The sequence below is a fragment of the Schistocerca piceifrons genome, chromosome 9 (genome assembly GCF_021461385.2).
Source record: "Schistocerca piceifrons isolate TAMUIC-IGC-003096 chromosome 9, iqSchPice1.1, whole genome shotgun sequence".
Classification (NCBI taxonomy): domain Eukaryota; kingdom Metazoa; phylum Arthropoda; class Insecta; order Orthoptera; family Acrididae; genus Schistocerca; species Schistocerca piceifrons.
Genome location: NC_060146.1, coordinates 26,053,529 through 26,068,849, shown reverse-complemented (window position 1 = coordinate 26,068,849; position 15,321 = coordinate 26,053,529).

Here is a 15,321-nt window from a genome sequence, read left to right as displayed (position 1 = left end):
GACTTTACTTCCCAATTGTCTATGTGTTTTCGGAAGGTGCTTCTGTCTGTGGTGTTTGTGGTGCCAATTGCTTGTAGGTCTTTTCGGACTCCTTCCATCCGGGGTGTCGAGACTTTAAGTGTCTTGATGTGTTCCAGAATTTTCTTGGCGAGTCTTGATTCAGGGAGTCTATCTAAATGTCCGTAGAATTTAAGGCGCCTTTTTCTCATATCGTTCTTGATGTTCGAATATGCTTCTACTGTTGAGTTCTTCTGTAGTCTGTAGCCATCTGGTGTGGGTCTTCCTCCTAAAATTTTCCTCATGATTTTGCGTTCTTCTTTTTTGATTTCTTCAATTTTGATTTTCCTGTTGAGTGCTAGTGTTTCGCTGGCATACAGTACGGCGGGTTTGATCACTGTGTTATAGTGTCTGATCTTGGTGTTTCTGGAAATGCATTGTTTGTTGTAGACGTTTCGTACCATGCCTAGTGATTTCCGTGTCTTCTGTTGTCTGTCTTCGTAAGCCAGTTTCTCTGTTCCGGTTGGTTCGATGATTTCGCTTAGGTATCTGAAGTGTGTGACCCCTTTAATTTTGCCGTACTTGGTTGTTATGTCGTCGCCTTCTCTTGTTAGGACTTGCGTTTTTTCAAAAGAGATTTGTAGGCCGACTTTCTCGGCGCATTCTTTCAGGATTTCGATCTGTGTTTTTGCTGATGATGTTGGGTCATAGGTCAGTATCGCTAGGTCGTCTGCGAATGCTAGGTAAGGGATTTCCAGTCTTTTCCTTCCTAATGTGACTGGTCTCCAGGTGTTTTGTCTCCTGACTTCAGCTTCCCATTCGCTCATTACTTTGTCCAGGACGATGTTGAACAATAGCGGGGATAGTCCATCTTCTTGTCTTAGGCCAGTGTGGATTTCAAAGGGGTCCGAGATTTCGCCCATGAATTTGACTTTGGATTTTGTATTGGTTAGTGTCTGTTCGATTAGTCTTTGGGTCTTTTGGTCTAGGCCTTTTTCTCTGAGGATTTGGATGAGGGACTTTCTGTCGATCGAGTCGTAAGCCTTTTTGAAGTCGACGAAAGTGCAGATGATTTTTTTGGGGCTTGTCATGTGGGATTTTATGATTGATTTCAGGTTGAAGATTTGTTCGGGGCAGGCTCTGTTGGGTCTGAAACCCGCTTGGTATTCCGAGATGGCGGGTTCCAGTTGTCCTTGCGTTCTGGTGAGAAGGCAGGTTGATAGAAAATTGTAGATGACCGGTAGCAGGGAAATTCCTCTATAATTGTTTGTGTCTGTCCTGTCACCTTTCTTGTGTAGCGGGTGAATGAGTTGCGTCTTCCAGTCGTCAGGTATGATTTCGGTTGTTCAGGTGTTCTGTATGATTTGTGTGATTTCGTTTAGCGAGTTTGGTCCTAGGTTCTTCAGCAGTTCTGCCGTTATTCCGTCTTCACCGGCTGCCTTGTTGTTTTTCAGTTTCTTTATGCGGTGGAGGATTTCTTCTTTTGTTGGTGATGGTGAGTCTTCCGGTGCATTGGCCGGTTCTCGGGGTTCGAAGGTTGAGTTAGGTTCCGGGCAATTTAGTAATTTCGAAAAGTACTTCGCGAGCTCTTCACAGTTTTCTTTGTTGGTAAGTGCCAGTTTTCCGTCTTCTTTTCTGAAGCAGAGGTTCTGTGGTGAGTATCCTTTGACTTGGTTGGCGAACGTCCTGTAGAAATCCCGTGTGTTGAAATTTCTGAAGTCTTCTTCGATGGAGTTTAGCTGATCGTTTATGTATTTGCGTTTCTCTTGTCTTATTGTTTTCGATGTTTGTCTTCGAATTTCATAGAAGTTGTCCTGTGTTTCTTGTGTTTTGTTGCTGTTGTAGTTTGTGAAAGCTGTTCTTCGATTTTGTAGGGCGATTTCGCAGGTAGTGTTCCATCAAGGGTGCCTGGGTTTTCTAGTCAGCGGGATCAGTTCTTTGGCTGTGTTCACAATTTTTTGTTTAAAGCTGGTCCAATCTTTCGCCTCTTGTTTTTCCCAGTGTTCTGTGATGTTCGATTCTCTGATCTTTCTTGTATCAAATTTCAGTGAGGTCAATTTCTTTTTGTGTTGTCTTCTTGGTGTGAGTTTGATTTTGATTCTTGTTAGGTAGTGGTCCGAATCTATGTTGGCGCATTTTCTCACTTGGACGTCGTGGATTTCTTTCTGGTATTCATAGGAGATTGCCATATATATAACAGTCATAACTTTAAGTTTCACGAACAATGGCTTGCAGGAATCTAGTCAGTGATAATTCTTACAGCTTTTTTTTGCTGTAGAAGAATATCATGTACATGGTTACAGTTTCCCCATAGTAGTAAACCATAAGAAATAATGCTCTGAAAGAAGGCAAAATAAGCTGATCTAATATACTGATCTGATACACAACCTTTTAACCTTCTCAACAAATAGACCACTCTAGAAAACCTAGCAGATATATAGTTAATATGGTAATTCCAATTAAGTTTACTATCTAAATATATACCAACAAATTTAACATTATTTGAAACATTCAGAAATAAGGTATCTCTTTAGCTGAAAAACATGAACTGTGTTTTATTTTCATTTAATAAAAAACAGTTTGCTCTGAACCATTTTGATGCTTCACTGATGGTATTTTCTGTTATATTTTTTAACAATTCAATGTCAGGGTCATTGTTGATAAAGGTTGTATTGTCAGCATATAAGATTGAATCGGAACTTACATTAGATGGTAAATCATTAATCATAATCAGAAAAAGCAGTGGGCCAAGCACCAAGCCCTGTGGCACACCACACGGGACATCGGGTATATTGGATCTATCTTCATTAATACAAACAATCTGTTTACAGTGCTTCAAAAAAGACCTAAGAATACCCAAGCCACTGTTTTGAAAACGTAAAATCTCTAATTTATGCAGAAGTAACTTGAGGTTCACACAATCAAATGCTTTACTCGGATCACAAAAGGTGACCAGAGCAAACTCCTTATCTTCGAATACCTGGAGAACCATTTTAACGAGCAAATCAATAGCATGAGTGGTCGATCTATTTTTCCTAAAACCAAATTGCTCATTGTAAATAATAGAATTATTGTCTAGAAAGTTACACATTTGGTTATACATAACAGTTTCTAATACTTTAGAAAAAAACGGGAGTGAGGGATATGGCACGGTAACTAGATGGAGATTTTCCATCTCCATTCTTATACACAGGAACAACTCTACATAATTTCAGTACATTGGGGAAAATCCCCTGTGTCAGACACTTATTTATAGCATAAATTAGAGGGCCAACAATGCACTCAATAACATTTTTCAATATATTACAGGAAATGCTGTATATATCGGCACTACTCGAAAACTTAAACCTATTTACAATATTTAAAACGTTCTGGTACATCACATCAGAGAACACAAAATTATGTCTGTCATGCCTAAACTCCAAGTTACAATTTTCCATAATTTGAGCAGCAGTTTCTGCGGGTTTAATGATATTTTTGTGAATATCCCTAACTGACTGTATACAGAAATTGTTAAAATCATTTTCTGAGACAGCTACCTCTTTTGGTTTGTTATTTTTGGCTACTGAGTTTATTATATTCCAAGCTTTTTTACATTTATTTTTTGATGCCTTGATACTTAGTGTTATGTTTTTTTGCTTCAATAATAGCTGCCCTATATTTTTTCTTTGGTTTGCTGAGTATTAATCTTTTTATTTAGATCGAAAAACAACATAACTTTATTCTTTAAATTGGCTAATTTGGGAGTAAACCACTCTTTATTTCTCCTTTTGATTTGAGATTCACTGGCCGTCACTTTAATTTTTCATTTTCTTTGCGGTATAGTCATTTCAAACAAAGTATTGAATATTGCAAAAAAAAATTCTCAAAAACACACTCAGCTGGCAAATGTTCTATTGTAGCAAACATATCAAGACAATTGAAGCTGGGATCTATAATTAAACAATTTTGTGTCATCTACAGGTCTTGTTACAACTAATTTAGACTTATGCAATGTATTGTGAGTTACAAAAGAATTTTCAAAAGTGAGAAATACACCATCATGATCAGAAAAGGGAAAGTTGACTACACCACATGAAAAAGTTGATCTTAAGTAGTTTGTTAGGATGTTATTAAGACAGGCCAAGCCTCTGGTTGGTTTGGTATTGTGGTAGACAAAGTTAAATTGCCTAAATAAATTTTTAAATTCTCGTACACTGGGTTTATCTTCTGTGACATCAAAGTCAGCATTTAGGTGCCCCAATTAGTATCTCATAGTTTTTCCACTTGTTACCATTAAAAAACTCTAATAATTCCTCCAATTTTTCAACAAACAAAGAGGGATCACCATCTGGGCATCTGTACTACTAACTTTGTCATTTATACATATTCCTGATACCTCAAAATCAAATTCCTTACACAGAGCACTCACATCGAGCTTACTACTATAACCCAGCAAAGAGTTTTTAACATAGACTGCAGTACCACCATGTATACACTTATCCCTGCAGAAGTTACTAATCAGTTTAAAGTCATCAAATTGAATAAAGCAAATTTAATCATATTTACACCAATGCTCATTAACACAAATCACATCAAACTGATTTTCTAAGGCAAATTCATTCAATATTAGGAATTTACTACTCAGCCCTTGCACATTGAGGCAGCAAATTCCGAGACTGTGGTTATTTTGTGAGGAATTAGAATCAGCACTGATATTACTATTCACTGCTAAATCAATGTGCTTGGTTAGACAAAAAAATTATTATCAGAGTTTACAGGGGGGGGTTAACATTGTATTCTAAGGCTATTGCATTATGGTACTTAGCTTGATTCAGACAAATTTTTTCTGCTATGTCTACAATAACATCTGAGACAAATCTTTTACCTAACCTATTTAGGTGAAAACCATGAGATTTATGAAACCTCCTACCAGTTTTGCTGAGGTCAAAGAAAGTGACATTCCTAAAGCGTTTACACATCTTAAAAATTTCCTGGTTAGCCTTCTTCACCTCTTGATCGATGGCTGACCTTACAGGTAGATCATACCATGTTGGAACAGAAAAAACACAGATAAATTTGGCACTCCGAAGATCTTGCAGCTTGTCTTTCAGTGAGGAGATAAGATTTTGCCTTTCATTTCTCGCCACATGGTTTATTCCCGCCAGTAGTAGGCTACAGTAACGTCGAGGTCTGACTTGACACTTCCCGCAGCACTTTGGGTGGCTTCCTGGAAGCGTGCCCCTGGTCTCACAAAACTAGTAACATTGAAGTTGCTTTTCTCCCTTATTCCAGGATACACATTCCTACCTTGGCTATCAGCGTGAATTTGAATGTTTACGGACCTTCTAGGCCTAGGTACAAACTTTCTGGGGATTTGTTTAGTAGTCTTTGTTGTTGGTTTCTATTGTAGGTTAGACCTTGAATTGGTTTGGGTGCAGACTGGGGTTATACTCTCTGCCCCATCGATAGCTTCCAAAATACCATACTTATTTGAAAGGGTTAGATCACGTTTCGTGTTTTTCTGGTTATTAACAGATTTTGTGCTGTTTTTAAAGGAACAATATTCCACTGTTCTACCTGACTGGTATCAGGCCTGTTTCTAAGCGGCGGCCAGTTGGCGTCGATATTAGGCCTATAATCTATTTCTAATGACTCACTATTAACCAACCTTTTACATAGTTCCTGGTCGCTTTGCCCACAGCATTCTTCGAGTCGTCTAATTTCTTCACACAGTAATTCGTTTTCTTCTTTCGGTTGCTGAAGAATAGCATCAGATGAATCGTAATCTTTTGTTGCAACATTGTCCAGGCTAGCGTCATTGCAGGATGGAGGACAGAACCACTCAGCAATATCTTTGGGCAGGCTCTGTTCGTCGACGGTGGAACATTTAAAATGGTTCCACAGTTCACATTTATCACAAAGGATGCCGTTTCGCACAATTTTCTTGCGTTTCACACACTTAATGTTTAATAAAATTCTACTTTTTAGCGGAGCTGAATGATTACATCCTTACTGACCGGCGCTATCTTGATTAGCTATAATTTGGGGAATTTTTAATGGACTGTAGGTTGTTAAACCAAAGGTTGGCTCGTTGGGCTCTTTATAGTATTCTGTTTCACTCATCTCCAAATTTAATTCAGGATCCTCCTTGATAAAATCATTTGGCCAAGAGGTTCCCAAGTTATCTTCAAGACACTGTTGGTTCACTTGCTCATCCAATTCTTCTTTTACTTTCATGGTAGAGATCATCCAGTACAAGTAATGTTGTAACTTCAAAATTATAGCCGTTTGGGCCATAAGTTCCATCAACACTAATACAGTCATTTCCATATTTTGATAATATTTCAGCTTGTGTGTTGTTCATTATAATTACGGGTAACACAGAGTCGTCACTTCTTGGTTCAGGTTGGAGATCATTAATTGTTTCTTGATGCTTATAGAACAATACACATGGATTGTCACTTTGCTGCACTTCTTGCACCCAAGCTCAATGCTGATTGCATAATTTGGATGTCTGACTGACTTTGAAGACAGGTTATACGCAGCTGCAATATTATGCAAATCCTGCATCGCTGTAAGATGCACTCTCTCCAAATTTGAATTCCGCACTGTTTCTTGAATTTTTTGGAGGACAGTAGGAAATGGGATTCCTGCAGCAATGTCTTTATCCGTTCTTTTTCTGTCAGATTCAGATGACTGAGGTCCAGATCGTGATCAACATGAGTGGAAAGAATGTTAACATGGTAGTTTCCTTCCTTGTATTAGACTTTAATCTCTTCAGGCACTTTCTGTTGACTTTGTTGCTTCCTGTCAATTTTAGATGTCTGCTCCTGGAGAATAGTCAGTATTGTAGAACACTCTGCATAATATCGTTTATTGAAACTGAACTACACTTCTTGAACAATCACTATATACACACAAAAACAAATTACTTGTGGACGACCATTCATCAAGAGCGTCGGTGAGGTCCGTCGAAGCTGGTCCTAGCTCGGCGAGGAACTGGCTGTACTGCTGCTGTGCTGGCCTTATAAAGCTGGCGGAGTAGTCCAACTTTCTCTGTATCTGTGAGGCGACCTCTGCAGAAAAATCTTCGCATTAGTCTCTAGCAAGTTCTGTTTGTTTTGAAGAATTGTTTTCCTCTTGGTTGAGTCTGCAAGTGCTTGTGTATGTTATATGGTACACAGGAGTGTCTTGAGTGTAGTCTGCCTGGCAGGAGCTGTCTGTGGCAGACGTAACAGCTCTCATCACCTTTGGAGATAAACTGACCTGAGAAATGGCAAATATAATAATTAGTGCCAAAGCTTTAAACTAATTTGGAATGTGTAGCACATTCCACTTTAAAAATTCTTCTTCACTGGAGAATTCTAGGGCTCCTGGTTTCACACATAATGCATGTGCAGACTGGAAAGACCCATCCAGCACTTTCTAGAATTGGTTTCAAACGCACACATCGTACACTTAAACCTTTTCTGTTGCAGTTCACCATGAATATTTTGCTGGTGGCGTTTTAGACTACCTTTACAAGTAAAATTCTTGTTGCATAAGTAGCACTGGTATGTAAACGAACGTTCGTTATTCGTAACGGGGTATCATTTGGCTCAGCTTTCTTGGGTGGGCTGTGGAAATATGCCTCTTCAGAGTCTTGCAGTAACTGTACTCGTTTCCGCAAACTTCACATTTACAACACACAAAACGCGTAAACTATTGTTCTATAACGCGCGACAAAACGCATTTCCCACGCAAATAGTTCACGCACAAATGGTACTGCAACGTATTAACCCTCTATGGACTGAATTATGACATAACACGAACAAGAAACTCTAAATGCTATATTTGTATTAGTTAGGGGTCACTTTAAACATATTTTGATTAAAAATGCAAAAAGTCATGTTTAAACAATGTGTATTTTTAACGTTACAAATTTGTTACAGTAGGCATTTAAGGATACCAGGTAATTAAATGTTGGAGAGTGAATACAAACATATATACTTTTCTTACAATTGAAAATATTTATGAATTTAAAACGTTTGACTTGCATACTTTTCATCCCCTATGAAAGTCTAGAAAACAGTTCCTTTTTCTCTCGATACACAAATGAACACCACACTTCTGGCACACTATTGATGGACGTCCTTAGCAGTTTGGCTTTTTGCATCTACCTCTTGTCAGACACTACTGGCCAATGTCCAACATTGTCCTGATGAACAATGCTTTGGGGGATTGGGTTGGATGCATGTCCTAGGTTCTTCTTCTTTACATATTCGACATCAATACTTAAAGATGGTCTACCCCTCTTTCTCCCACTCAAGTCCTTGTTCATTTTGCATAACACTTCAGCTATTTCAGACTTGAACTGGCAAGGCTGCATTTGTTTATTTTTGTTTACAACAAAAGCAACCATGCATTCACTACCACCATATCAAGGAAGTAAAAAAAATAAACGATGGTAGTACTTTTTTGATCTGATGTTTATCCAGTATAGTGCAATCAGTGAGTCTAAAAGATCTACCCCTCCCATAATTTGGTTGTAAAGAAGAATTATTGACGGGCAGCCGGCTTCAACCTTTACTTCGGCCTTCTTATCCCATCGTTTCACCTTACTTATTGTTTCTGCAGCAAAAAAAGTAGAGGCAAGTAGTACAGATCTGTTGTCAAACCATTTGACAAGTCTCACACACTGTCCATCAACATCTGCCTCTCGTTCATTGTATGCACCTCTCCCATTTTTTTCAAATCTTTATCAGTTGTCAACACACATCCAGGTAATATATTGTCTCTAACTGTGCCCAGACAAAAAATCTTCATGCGTGCAAGCCCTGTAAGCAGTAGTATTGTCGTAAACCAATTGTCAAAATATAACAAATTGTTTCTTCGTTGTGGAATAGCGTACAAAGACGCATAACAACATTGGCGTTAGCCCCTAAATCTTCATTCCTTCCAGTGGATCACGTTTCCCACAATACTTCGAAATTGTACACAATTCCTTTGTTGTCGCATAAAATATATATTTTATAACCCCACTTGTGAGGCTATTTTGGCATATATTGTTTCAAACTAGACATTGCTTTGAAGGGTACGGGAGCGATGCGCTTCTTGTAACAGTTTTCCTGAAAACTAATATATCTTGAGATCCATTGATGAAATTGCTACTAAATAAAGATGGTTGGATGCTGTAACTCTTCCTCCACCAAATCAAGTAAAAATAATTATTAGTAACTACAAAAAAAACAATACTATCTCTAATCATTTATTCTTTGTTTATTGTTAACAAAATTGACATCTTTCTAAAGCAGGTATTATGTAATTCTTATAAAAAATCAACTTAAACACACTTCTTAAGTAATAAACACCTAAAAATTAAGTAATTAACAGTTTTATTTAGTTACACACTACTTATAATCATCATGGCACTTTTCAATCACAGTAAGTAAATTATTTATATCTAAGGTATGCTTCATAATTATCTCTTCTTAACATCTATCTAACAAAGTATTGCACTTATATATGAATCAACATTTGGTTGGTTTCATTATAATTAAATTCGGTATTCATCTGAGCTACAATTAATACAAATAAAAGGTATAGTGTCTCCTGTGACACATCCTACATGTGCCCACATCTTACAAATGCAGCACTCGACCCAATCTTTATTTGAATCCTTGTAAGCGTCTCCATATACCAGACAATACCACTCTTCTGATTCAGGTTCTGAATCTGAACATAAAATCTTTTTTTTAGCTCTGTCCACTCCGGTTTTATGTTTTGTTGATTTACCTTTGCCTTTCCCCTTTCCTTCACCTTTTCCTTTAATTTTGTCATCTTTTTTTCTGTTTTTTCTTCATCTTTTCCTCATATTCCTTTTGTAAAGCTTCTATTTCAGGAGTGTCCGTCAATACTGTAGATTTTCTTTTGCATCTGTTATTTGTATTAGTTTTTCTTGGTGGCGCCTTTGGTAGAGGTCTAACCTTCGATGGCGAAAAAGGTTTCTGTAGACTGGAGCAACTCGGAGTTGGTTTGTTTGCAGTTTCAATTTGGCTTATAATTTCCGTGGTGCTGATATCTAATTCAGGGGAAGAATCAAATAGTTCTGGATTTTCAAGATTCAATGATAAATTTTCTGAGACATATACGACATCTGGCTGTTGTGTAGGATCTGGACGATCAGTAACATAAGATGGTGCAAAGTCGGAGTCTTGGAAAATATCAACATTCAAAGGCCACACACCAGAAACTTTAAATCCACTCATAATATTAGCAGGGTTTAAGGCAAGTGGTAACGACTCTTTCACAATACTTGGGATGTCATATATTGTCATTGTTTTCTCCGGATTTTTGTGCATCCATGCTGTCTGTGCCCTATTTATGCAATTTCTAAAAGGGCCGTACATTCCTACGTCTAAAGGTTGCAAATTGTGGGCACAGTGCGGGGGAAACGACAACATGATGACATTATTTTCTTTGGCTTTTTCAACAACTCCAATATTCACGTGTGAGCTATGGTTATCAAGTAGCAACAGAACTGGCTCGTCCTTGGTGGGTTGGGCGTATTTGATAAAATGATCCATAAAAATTATAAATTCTTTTTCGGTCATCCATTCAGAGGAATTACCAGCTCCAATGCTGCCTGGTGGTCCACTGCGAATAAACATTTTAGAATATTTGAGCCTGGGAATAACGAACATTGGTGGTATAAAATTACCCGCAGCATTAGAGGCACAAGCAAGTGTTAAAAGAGTTTCCCTCTCAGCTGATGTGATAGCTCCAATTTGCTTTTGGCCACGAGCAGCTACTATTTTCTTAGATTTTTGAACCGTTGTGACCCCTGTTTCACCAATGTTCCATATTCGAGAAGCATTAAACTGATATTTTTGGAGAAGTCGTTGATGTATTGCAAAGAATGAATTAACGTTAGTCTTATTCAGTGACGTCGCTCGACTTAAAGACATCGCTTCTCGTATCCTTAAAGATACTGTGGATTTCTGCACATAAAATATTGAAACCAGTCAGTACCAGCCATGTTATTTTGATGCCAAGGAGGAGGAATGTTTTTAGCATTAAGCTGCACACCGCATTGATAAACTAGTTTCCTTACTTCTATAGGAAGTAGTTCAAAATATATTTCGGTGCACTTGAGTAGATAGGTAGTCATCTTACCCTCTTTCTCTGCAGTAAATAGGGGAGAGCGGGGCATGTTGAGACAAATTTCAGATTTTATTTTTTACATTTTTTTGTTTGAATTTTGTTTTAATTGGGAAAATTATGATATTATACTTCAATTAGTTGTGCACTTTTCTATGGTACTGATGCTTTGATTAACCACATATATCTCCCAAAATTAAAATATTTGTTTAATGCTGCAAAGTGTATCAATGTTCCCTACATGGGGGCAAGTTGATACTAGCGAGAGGCTAGTTGATACAAATGTATAAATAATAAGCTAATTGACATTAAGGTATCAAATAACCACTCAATAGATAATCGGGAACATTTATTAAGCAGAATATAGCACAAAGGTAACGTAAGACATATTATTAACTTATTTTAAACGCCCAGATCATGAGATTGTGTCCATAACCTACTCTTTATCACTGATTACAAAGTCAGATGTACAGTGAATACAAGTGCACATCTTACAGTCTTTACCACATTCTATACGGCCCCATTCTTTGCAAGACATGCACTGTATACAGTCCTCACCTGGCTTGGATTCGGAGAATGGCTCCAAACGTATGAGACACAAGGCGTCTTTCTCTTCCTCAGACTCTGATGCAACCTTCATTTTATTCTTTGGGACGCATTTCTTTTTAACATTTTAAAAAGCCTTTTTTGTCGTTTTCTGACTTGGCTACCATTTTAGCTTCCTTTTCTTTGGCTTCCTCTTCCAGTCTCTCCTTTAGTGGTGTGGTAGTAAGGATAGCGGATTTTAAAGGTTTCTTCCCTTTTTTGAAATTTTTTCGCTCTCCAGCTATAGGGTACGGGCACATGTCTTGAGGGCTTACAGTGAATACACCTAGAGAAACATCCTTACTTGTAGATGGAACTGCAGTTGTAGTCTCAGTTCCGTTCCGTTCACTTTGGACTGTAGACCATCAGCGTTGCTTGTCCCAGCCTGAGAAGTCTTGACAGTGCTGTCTTGTGAAGTCATCTCTCTATCCGTGAATGCGCTGGACAAGAAGTCATCATCAGTAAACACTTCTCTGTTGTATGGCGCGATTCCTGTTGCTTGAAATCCAGATATAATATTTGTAGGATTTATTGCTTTAGGTAGTGCCATCTTTACTATGCCAGGAATGTCGTAGATTGTTACAGTTTTCCGTGGATTGTTGATCATCCAGTCGTCGACTGAAGCGAAGTAAAATTTCTTGAAAGGCCCATAAACCGACCTGTCAAGCGGTTGCAGGCGGTGGGAAGTGTGTGGGGGAAACGACAACATGACGATACCATTTTCTTTGCAGAAGTTGAGCACTTCAGTAGATAATGTGATTCATGGTTATCCAAAACCAACAAGCAGGGATTACCCTTGGTAGATCTTACGTGCCCATGAAAATGTTTAATGAACTTCAAAAACGATTCAGATGTAATCCATCCGGATGGATAGGAAGTTCCAATACATCCTGGTGGTCCGTTAATGATGAAGTGATCCGTGAAGAATATTCTTGGAAATATGAACATCGGAGGAACTGAGTTGCCAATGGCACCGACAGCCAATAGCATAGTGACAGTCTGCCCCCTTTCCGCTGACGTAGCTTTCCCTACTTGGCGTAATCCTTTCTGAGCAACGATTTTGTTTGGTCTCTGAACTGTTTGCACACCGGTCTCGTCGACATTCCAAATATCCTTAGGTTCAAATTTGTATTTATCTAAAGTAATCTTCAAATTGTCAAAAAATAGATCAATATTGGCTTTATTAAAACTGGTAGCGCGACTAAGGCTCATAGCCTCAGGCTCCCTGATTAATAGTCGAGGGTGTCTTTTCATAAATAAGCTAAACCAGTCCTTTGTAGCCATTTTATGGTTAATCCATTGTTGACGAATGGAGTCGGGGTATTGTAGCGTGTCACTTGTAAGGAAACATAAAAGCAAACCGAAAAGACGGATTATATTTACACTACAGTGCGGCTGTTATTCTGGAGAGCGCCTTTGACTTAGAGAAAGGCAAGGAATGGGGGAGTGTGTTGCTTGGTTGCCTTTGCACGAAGAAATCCGAAACAAACAGATATTTCAGAGGTCAGATGTTTTAACTTACATGTCAATGTTTCAATAGGTCATTACTTTTTGATGAAGGCAACTGAGAAATATTTATTTTATTTTGTTTTTATCAGACTAAAAATTTCGTGGGTGCGGCGCACGGTCAACCTTATTTTGTGGGTGCTCGAGCCCCGGCGCTGACCACTTAGTTAAGGGGGCAAACAGTAGCCGTTGTAAAGACCTTTCATGGTGCTTGTGAGCCAACCACTAAACTCTGTTTCTTTTCCCCACCGGCGATTATACACTGAAGAGCCAAAGAAACACCAGTGTAATATCGTGTAGGGCAACAGTGCTGCAGTATGACGTGGCGTGGACACGCCTAATGTCTGAAGTAGTGCTTGAGGGAATTAACATTATGAATCCTGCAGGGCTGTCAATAAATCCGTTAAGAGTACGAAGGGGTGGAGATCTGAGCAGCGCGTTGCAGGGCATCCCAGACACGCTCAGTAACGTTCATGTCTGGGGAGTTTGATGGCCAGCGGAAGTGTTTAAACTCAGGAGAGTGTTCCTGGAGCCACTCCGTGGCAGTTCTGTGCGTGCGGCGTGTCGCATTGTCCTGCTGGAATTGCCTGACGGAATGCACAGTGGACATGGACGGATGCGGGTGAATCAGATAGGATGCTTACGTACGTGTCATCTGTCAGAGTCGTATATAGACGCATCAGGGGTCCCACATCACTCAAACTGCACACGCCCCTACCATTACAGAGCCTCCACCAGTTTGAACAGTCTCCTGCTGACATGCAGGGTCCATGGATTCATGAGGTTGTCTCCATGCCCGTACACGTCAATCCGCTCGATACAGTTTGAAACAAGACTCGTCCGACCAGCCAACACGTTGCCAGTCATCAACAGTGCAATGTCTGGGTTGACGGACCCAGGCGAGGCATAAAGCTTTGTGTCGTGCAGTCACCAATGGTACACGAGTGGACCTTCGGCTCCGAAAGCCCATATCGATGATGTTTCGTTGAAAGGTTCGCGCGCTGACACTTGTTGATGGCCCAACATTGAAATCTGCAGCGATTTGAGGAAGGGTTGCACTTAGGTCACGCTGAACGATCTTCTTCAATTGTCGTTGGTCTCGTTCTTGCAGGTTCTTTTTCCGGCTGCAGCGATGTCGGCGATTTGATGTTTTACCGGATTCCTGATATTCACGGTACACTCGTGAAATGACCGTACTGGCAAATCCCCACTTCATCACTACCTCGGAGATGCTGTGTCCCATCGCTCGTATGCCGACTACGACACCACGTTCGAACTCATTTAACTTTTGATAATCTGCTATTGTAGCAGCAATAACCGATTTGACAACTGCGCCAGACACTTGTCTTATACTGGCGTTGCCGATTGCAGCTCCGTATGCTGCCTGTTTATATATCTCTATATTTCTATCCGCATGCCTATACCTGTTTCCTTGGCGCTTCAGTGTACTTCTATTTGTCGCAGAGATAAAAAGCTGACAGGTCATAGATCGCCAGGCGGCACTTGCCCCGTCCGAATTAACAAGGAGACAATCTCAACCTGGGGTCACAGATTATAAATCCCTTTTGTGATAAGAAAGAACTCGTGAGTAAACTAGAGCCTCAATCCCACCCCGTCTGTTATGGCCGCCAACACACAACCGTTTTCGAGAAAAATTGGTTCGAATAATTTGACGAGATTCATGTACCCGTACGGTTGCATGAGCTACCGCTAAGGCTGCGTGGCCAAGAGGATGAGCACCCTATTACTAACCGGGCAGTCTGTGTTCAATTCGAGGCCATGTCTTTCTTCTTCTGTTTGTTTTTTTCTGTTACTATCAGATGGCATGCTCCTCATTCTTCCACGATTTCGTCAACTAATAAGTGGATTTAAAATTAGTTGTTATAATATTTATTACAAAATTTCACAAAAATGTACGGAAAACCCGGAATAGTGTGTTGCATGCAACGTGCTTGCGTTGTGTTGTACAGGTGCCTGACGTCAGTTTGTGGGCTGGAGTTCCATGCCTCTTGCATTTGTGCAGTGGCAGTTAATGGTGTTTGTGGATGACGTCCCGATTGGAGACAGATCTGGTGATCTAGCAATTCGAGGCGACACGTCGACACTGTAGAG